The sequence below is a fragment of the Elephas maximus genome, chromosome 9 (genome assembly GCF_024166365.1).
Source record: "Elephas maximus indicus isolate mEleMax1 chromosome 9, mEleMax1 primary haplotype, whole genome shotgun sequence".
In the NCBI taxonomy this organism is placed as follows: domain Eukaryota; kingdom Metazoa; phylum Chordata; class Mammalia; order Proboscidea; family Elephantidae; genus Elephas; species Elephas maximus.
In genome coordinates this window covers 15,114,189-15,122,947 of record NC_064827.1, presented here as the reverse complement: position 1 = coordinate 15,122,947, position 8,759 = coordinate 15,114,189, and the positions used below count along the sequence as shown (strand labels likewise).

Sequence of the window (8,759 nt, the reverse complement as noted above, 5' to 3'; positions counted from 1 at the left end):
CCACCTAAGCAGATGGTGATACGTGGACACAGGGTGGGAGAGAAGTGTCTCCACTCCAGAACTGGGCCCAGCCCACCACCCACAGGGTCCTGCTCCGCTGGAGTGACAAGTTTGTGAGACTCAGGGGAGCCGTGGCCCAGAAACCGGTCAGCAGATGGGGTGTGTAAAGACAACACAGCTTGCCGTTGCTGGCTAAACCGTGAAGAACTGCTTTCTATACCATTGCCAATTACTTTTTTTTGGACTTGGAAGCGCTATTTTCTTATTAACTCTTGCATTATTTAATTTTGCACGTAGCCAATGATTATACGTAAGTACCATAGGTAATCTGTTTTTTTTTTTTATTTTGTCTTTTCCTTTTTTATTTTTTAAAACAACTTCCAAATACAAAAATGTAATTATTCAAAATGGATTTTCATATACATGTATATATGAAAAATTCTTCTGTAAACTGTGGATCGAAAAGCAAAACTGTTCCTTAGCGTGTTTCATTTTGAAAACCCACAAAACTATTCATAAATCCAATTAGAAAGCAAGCGTACAAAACCACCAAGGCTGGTGAAACCCTGAAGGCCTGATTCTGGCTGAAGCAGAGAGAAAATAAAGTATAAAGCCCTACTTGCTTAGTTAAACACGTTTTTCCCCTGTGTTTGCAAGAAAAACTAAGAGCTAAAGAAATGCACTGTTATCACAACCTGGGCCCTTTAGAATTCAAACTTTACCAGGAATTGTCATTTAAACATCTATAAGAAGTGGATTATTTAATGACATAAGTGAAATAGTCATTAGACAGTCCTTTCAAACTTTTACCCTTTTATAGAGAGACTGAAATACGTTTATACATTCTGATATCTCCAACTTTGGTTCCTTTAAAGCACTGGTTGAGCAGAAACTAGCATCACCATAATTTGTTACTGATAACAAACAAAACAAGCCAACAAAATCACCTCTAAGCTTATACAGCCCATACAGCCCCCAGCAAACAGCAGGCTGCCTGCACCTCTGCGCACAAAGGACTTTATACGACGAACTCTGGAATTTCATCCTGAGCGAGATCCAGAGAGAAGTATTTGCTGGTTCTTTTGACTGGAAAATCGTCTTGGATGTTGACACGCTGTTGAACCAAGCAGCTGTTGCGGTAGAAACCTTCCTCGTCCAGTTCGTGGCCACATCCAACAGTGAAACTCTGAGCCGTGTCCTGACACAGACCTGCGACGCGCTAGAGGTCTTCTTGGTAAAGTCTGATGTCATCAAGGCTCAAGCTGTGTCAGTCAGGGGAGGTCTTTGGTTTTCAACATATAGTCTGTGGAAGAGAAGCAGTACTCTGGCCACGACGTTGGACCACTGTTTCTGAGGAGCTGGAGGTAGAAAAACCGATTTCTTCTACAATTAATCCGGAGTGTCCATTCAGCTTCCGTGACACGAGCAAGTCCTCCGAGACGTGGATGCACGTGTCTGGGCTGACTTTCAGAGACTCTTCATTCATCTGCTCCAGGTCTCTGCGGTCAACAACCAACATCTCTATTTCATCGTCCTGGAGTCCTCTTCCAGCCGGTCCTTGCTGCCACTCTCCACCCCTGAGGTGTGGGAGCTGCCGTGGCTGGTCATGGAGCTGCAGGTTTTCAGCTTGCGGTGGTGGCGCTGCCTGAGGAGCTGTCCTCAGGCCCAGTGTCCCCGGGCTTGGTGTCTGCCTCAATGCCAGAGGTGTGGGAGCTGCTGTGGCTGGCGCTGGAAAGACGAGAGGCACTTGTGCTTCCTGGCTGCCTGCCCGGCTCCCGCTGGCCCGCGATCGCTTCTCCAGTTGGTCCATGTGAAGGCCCAGGCTGTCACTGATGGAAGATTCTTGGTACTGCTTCTTCATTTCCCTCCAGCTTCCGACTATGGAGCAGGACAGGCTGTAGGTTCATGGAGAGGCAGTGGCAGTTGCTCAGGAGTCCCAGGAGGTGTCTGGAGCGCACGGGCACCCCGTGTAGTAGATGAGCTTCCTGGCTGGGGGCAAACCATCAGGCAAAATCTCAAATTTCTTACCCACAAACATCAACTTTCCAACATTTGTCCAAGGGAAATCATGAAGTAATTGTTTTCCTTCATCTAAATTCTGAAAAATATGTATTCCCCGCATTGTCAATCCAAGGGTCAGTGAAGTCAGTTCCTCTTTTGTCCTTGTATAATCTTTACTAATGAACGGCGACATCATCCAGTCGAACAGCCTCTTTGATAGATTTAAGATGGGCCTCAGAAGCTGTCAGTGCAAACTGATCTTCTCACATGTTTGGAGTGTGCTTCAGGATGTAGTCCTTCCCCCTCTTGGAAACAACCCAAGATGGGACGTGAGCCTCTGGCTCAAAGTATTTTCCATAGCGCTTATTCCTTTTGAAGTTCCCAAGATCAGCCTGGAGGGCAAAGGCTGCCACTGGGAAGTAGGCCTCCTCTCGGAGCGCACACTGAGAATGAAGAACTTGTTTTTTCAGGTAATAGTAGCTTGCTGCTCTGTCCTGATCAATCTGCCATTTTCCACTTAGTACTGTACGTGGAAGTGGATGATCAGAAAAAAACCAAAAACCAAATCCACTGCTGTCGAGTCGATTCCCACTCATAGCGACCCTGTAGGACAGAGTAGAACTGCCCGATAGAGTTTCCAAGGAACGCCTGGTGGATTTGAACTGCCAACCTCCTGGTTAGCAGCCATAGCACTTAACCACTATGCAACCAGGGTTTCCGTGGATGATCATAGGAGGTCCAAACTGATCAATACCCTTGCTGGCCTCTTTCTTCCATTCTTTTGGGCAATATTTATAAAGCTTTTGTGACAACTCCATATACACGTGTTCATTATCTTTTGAGACTGAGGCAGCTCGGCTTTTTGTGTTGTCTCTTAAGCTTCTGCTTCCTGGTTCCTTGGCCTCTTGGCTCTTGGGACCTCACGCCCACTTCTGCCCTGCTGGGGCAAGTGTTCCTAAGCTCTGTAGCTCCATCGATAAGTGCCTAGAGGCGCCCCACTCCGCCAGGAAGCCTTCTGCACACAGGCACTCAGCTCTCTTGCTCCCAGGAAGCCTCCTGCACACAGGCAGGCACTCAGCTCTCTTGTTCCTTGGGTCGGCTCTAGCGCTGTCTCACGCTGGTCTCCTGGCTCTGCCACTGCAGGTTCTCTGCTGCGCTGGTCCTCTGCTGCTGTCACAACTCAATCCATTCGGAGTTTCAAAACCGCTTATACATTTTAGGTCTCTGTTAGAGCAGCACCCCGCTCTCTCAGTACCAAATTCTGTCTTAGTCATCTAGTGCTGCTGTAACAGAAATACCACAAGTGGATGGCTTTAACAAAGAGAAATTTATTTTTCTCACTGTCTAGTAGGTTACAAGTCCAAATTCAGGGCATCAGCTCCAGGGGAAGGATTCCTCTCTGGAGGAAGGTCCTTGTCATCAGTCTTCCCATGGTCTGGGAGCTTCTCAGGTCCAGGGACCCTGAGTCCAAAGGAAGTTCTCTGCTCCCAGCACTGCTTTCTTGGGGGTGTGAGGTCCCCCTGTTTATTTTTTGAAAAAAATCTATCTATGCAAAATGGCGAATAAAATGTAGATTCTGCTTTTTTTTCTACAAAGTGTAGTCATAACCCATGCCATTGAAAGCTTAAATTGGTTTCCTATAAAGTTCAGTGTTATAGGTCTGCATATACTTTATAGAAAGCTAGCTTCTATAAAGATGTTTTCACTGTTTACTCGTGAAATGAAGAAACCAAAGTTATTTATAAAAGGCCTTATGTCGTGTACACATAGTCTTTGAAATATTTGTGCTTTACTTTATTGCCTGTAAAGAAGAAATTATGTAATTTAGTCAGTAAATAGTACTGTAAACTATGTTTTTATTGAGAGAAATAAAATATTGTGGTTGCATATTGATTCCAATAGTTTCTGGTCTTTTTTTTTTTAATTTTTTGTGTGTGTTTTTGGTGAAGGTTTACACATCAGTTTAGGTTCCCATTCAACAATTTCTACACAAATGTTCAATGACATTGGTTACATTCTTAACAATGCGTGAACATTCTCATTATTTCTGTTCTGGTTGTTCTGTTTCCATTCATCTTGTTTCCCTGCCCCCTTACATTCTTATCTTTTTGGCTCTTTTACTTCATCGTTTCTTCCTTTCACATTATCTACTCTACATTTAAGAGAATTTTCAGAGTCCCTTCTGACATCCACTTTGGTGTCTTTTCAATGACCTCTTGCTTTCTCCATGTAAGATGTCCTTGATGTGAATCCACAGCTCTCTGGTCTTTGATCATTAGTGTTCAATGCATCAAATCTATTCCTGAGATGGTCTCTAAATTCAGGTGGGATATACTCAAGGTCCTATTTTGGCTCTTGTGGACTTGTTCTACTTTTCTTCAGCTTCAACTTGAACTTGCATACAGGCAATTGACAGTCTGTCCCACAGTTGGCCCCTGGCCTTGTTCTGACCAATGATATTGACCTTTTCTATTGTCTCTTTCCACACATGTAGTTGATTTGATTCCTGTGTATTCCATCTGGCGAGGTCCATGTGTATAGTTGCTGTTTACGTAATTGAAAAAAGATATTTGCAACGAAGAAGTTGTTGGTCTTTCAAAATTCTATCATAGGATCTCCGACGTTGTTTCTATCACCAAGGCCACATTTTCCAATTATTGTTCTTTCTTTTTTGTTTCCATTTTTCACATTCGAATCACTAGTCATTATCGATGCATCTCGATTGCATATTTGCTCAATTTCAGATTGCAGAAGGTGGTAAAGATCTTCGATTTCTTCATCTTTGGCCTTAGTGGTTGGTAAGTAGATTTGAATAACAGTCATATTAACTGATCTTCCTTGTAGCCATATGGATCATTCTATCACTGACAGCGTGGTACTTCAGGATAGATCTTGAAATGTTCTTTTTGAGGACGAATGCAACACCATTCTCCTTGAGTTTGTCATTCCTGGCATAGCAGACCATATGATTGATTCAGAGTAGCCAATACCAGTCCATCTAAGCTCACTAGTGCCTAGGATATCTATGTTTATGCATTCCATTTCTTTCTTTTCTTTCCAGTTTTCCTAGATTCATACTTCATACATTCCACATTGTGATTATTAACGGACGTTTGCAGATGCTTCTTCTCATTTTGAGTCATGCCACATCAGCAAATGAAGGTCCTGGGAGCTTGACTCCATCCATGTCATTTACGTCAACTCTACTTTGAGGAGGCAGCTCTTACGCAGTCTTCTTTTGAGTGCCTTCCAATCTGAGACACTATATCAGACAAGGTTCCATTGCTATTCATAAGGTTATCACTGGCTAATTTTTTGAACTAGATTGTCAGGTCTTTCTTCCTAGTCCGTCTTAGTCTGGAAGCTCCCCTGAAACCAGTCCACCATGAATGATCCTGCTGGCATATGAAATGCTGGTGGCATAGCTTCCAGTATCACAGCAACACATTAGCCACCACAGTATGACAAACTGACAGACATTTGGGGAAGCAGCATGGAGCACAGCTCAAAACAGGACTGGGTTGTGGTGGCTTGAGCTCTTGGCCTCATTTCTCAGTTGGCATCAGGATGGCGTTGGAATTAAATGAACATCAGATATCATCACCCTCTGCATAAAACCCTCCAATAACTTCCATTATATTTAGAAGCCGACCCATTGCCTCATCTCAGACTAGGGGGTGCACACCTGTATAGTGGCCCCCAACAATCCTGTCTCCTGACCTCCACATCCTGTGTGACCCCTCCCTGACTGTGGACTGGACTCAGGGATTTGCTTCTAAAGAATCAGAGAGGACAATTAGCTCTCTGTTTCTTGCTCTCTTTCCTCAATCTCTCTGTAATGTCTCCCTCTCTCTTCCCCTGGGAAGCAGCTTTGCTGTACAACCTGCCCTGTGAGGCCCACATGACCAAGATCCATGATCAACAGACAGAGAAGGACTGAGGTCCCCAGTCCAACAGCTCACAAGGCCCTGCCCATAACACGGAGTGATCAGGGAGCAGATCTTCCTCAGTCAAGCCTCAGCTGAGACCACAGCCCCAGCCTTCTGAGAGAACTTGACCCAGAGTTACCAGCTAAGCCATGCCACAGTCCTGGTCCACAGAGACTGTGAGATCATCAGTGTGTGCTGTTGTGAGTCATCAGTTTTGGGGTGATGTTGTCACAGGGCAGGAGACAGATCATCCAGCCCCCCCAGGTCCTGGGACCTGGACCTGCCGTCCTTCTCCCTCCCTCCTCTCCTTCCCAACTCTCTTGAGCCACACTGATAGCTTTCCAACCCCCTCTCTGGGCAAACTTGCATCTGTCTCCCAGTCTCTGCACCAGCTGTGCCTTCTCCCTGGTACACTGTCCCCCGACTTGTGCATGGATGGCCCCTCCTGCCATTTTGGTCACAAATAAATGTCACCTCAGTGAGGCCTCTGGACCCCCACCCAAAGGCCCCAGCCCTCCCTCACTGCTGCACCCTGTTTTTTTTCGCTATGGAATATGAACTTTTCTTTCCCATGTATTTGTCTTCATGCTCTTGTCCCACTCCCCTCCATTGTGAGCTCCTGGAGCAGGGACCACGTGGGTAGTTTTCAGCTCCCCCCTAGGACGTAACACAGACCTGGCCCACGGTGAGAGTTCGGGGCACCATTACTGAATAAATAAATGAGAGGATCTGATTTACTTCCTGCCTCTGACCTAGGCTCCGATTGTGGGCGTGGATGGTAATATTAGGAGTTGCAACTCCTAGACAGGGTGACAGCCAGAATGACATTGCGGTGACTGTCTTCTAGTCGGGCTGCTCCAGCAAAGCCCAGTGGGCACCACTGACAGGGGAGTCTTCTGCCCTCTGGTGGCCAGCGCTAGCACTGCCGCTCCGGGCAAGAAACCTCATAACCCACACCTGTGTTTAAAAAAAACCCAAACCCAGTGCCATCGAGTCGATTCGACTCACAGCGACATCTGTGTTCAGGTGTCCGCAAATCCGCAGCTCTTCCGGGCCCCGAGGTTGAAGGAGGAGGACTTGCAGATCCACGGGTGGTGTGGGGGACCTCAGGAGACTCACGTGCTCTCTCTTTGCCTCCACAGGCCTTGGCTGTCCGGCTCACTCAGGAGGCATCGTCCCCACATTCAGGGCAAAGGCCCCACTTCCTCAGGATAACCCTGAGGCTCCACCAAGGACTGGTCCTGACCCTGGACCTGGACTCATGGTCTATGGTTCTGACTTGCCTTTCCCAACCCCAAGTTTCCAGTCCCCACACTCCAAATCTATTGCTAGTGGAATATTCTATTCCAGGAAGTTGAAAACATTTTCCTAGGATCTCAGAGCACAGTGGGTCATCAACACAGAACCAAGGCCAGCGATATTTCTATGAGTCTCGGAACCCTGAGGGTCAACGACTCCAAGCACCCTAATGTACAGAGGAGGAAACTGAGGTTGGGTGGGGCAGGGCCAAGGGTTGGGTTTGTGCTCTTTTGGGATCCCCTACCCCCACTCCCATTAGGCCCTTGCTTGCCCTCAGAGCTGGGACAAACAGCCCCTCCTCCAGGGAGTTGTCCTGGCTTCCACCCCCATCCCCAACTCCAGGGAGGTGGGTCTCACCTTCTGTGTGCATCAACTCTCCCCATGATTCTAAGAGGAAGGGTCCTGCCCAGGGGAGACTCCAATTCCTCCCCAACCCCTAACAGTACCAAAGCTGCACACCTTTCTTCTCTTGTGGAAGTTGATCATTCTTCTTCGGGGGCTGACCTCACGTCCCTCAGAGAAGATCCCCTGAGCCATGACCAGCCTCCACTCCTCTCATGCTGCAGGGTCCCACCAGGGGGCAGAGCACATGCATACACCTGGACTTGAATAGAGGAGGGGATCTGGGTGCCAGGGCAGGGGGGTCTGGGACAGAGACTCAGGAAACTTGTAGATCAACTCTTCCTGCCGTCACCTGGAGGGACTGAGGTCTCAAGCAGGAAGGCTCTGAAAGGCACTTACGTGGTCCCTGATGATTACTGGTCAGTAGACAAACATGTCCAAACAGTACACATGGTGTTCTCTCTCTCTATCTCTCTCTATGCCTCACTCAGTCTCTCTCTCTCTGTCTCATTCCCTCTGTCTCTCTGCCTCTCTGCTTTTCTCTCTTCTTCTCTCTCACCCGACTAAATAGAAACAGATAAGCACACACAAACATACTTTTCTATCCATCATCCACATTCCAAACCCAAACCACGACATCATCCTTAACATCTCCTTTTCCCTCATCCCTAATGTTCACAGCACTAATGGCCTTGGCTTTGCCTCTACAGTGCATTCCAGACCCTTCCCTTCTCTTCATCTCCACTCTCCTCTCTCGTCCTGGTTACCGTCTATCACCTGGACCACAGAGTACAGCAGTTCCCCGCCTGTTCCTCATAATGTTCTCTAGTAGGATTCCGTTGCTGGGCTCTGGACTTTTCTACCCTTAACTCTCTGTGATCCATTCTTCACAGAGTAGCTAAAATCAGTTTTTAAAACTGAAATCAGATCAAGACACACTCCTGTCTAAAACATTCCAGTGGCTTCAGTTGCATCCTGACTACCATCATCAGGGAGAAGTTCCTCTCTAATCTACAGCTGGGTCTCTGTGTGTCCCGAGGAAAGTCCTTCCTTTCTCTGGGTCTTGTTTTAGCTTCTGTGAAATGAACTGGGCTGCAGGGCTGTGGTGTGGGGGTGGAGATGAGGTCAGGTAACTTCCACCCACTTTATCTGCTTTTCTTGGATGGGTAGATCGAGGCTCCATCCAAG

The 8,759-nt window shown here is 47.0% G+C and overlaps 1 pseudogene; it reads right to left on the bottom strand.

Moving 5' to 3' along the window:
* Nucleotides 1-1,018: 1,018 nt before the first annotated feature.
* LOC126082380 (FERM domain-containing protein 6-like) lies at nucleotides 1,019-6,758 on the bottom strand (annotated as a pseudogene).
* Nucleotides 6,759-8,759: the final 2,001 nt, after the last annotated feature.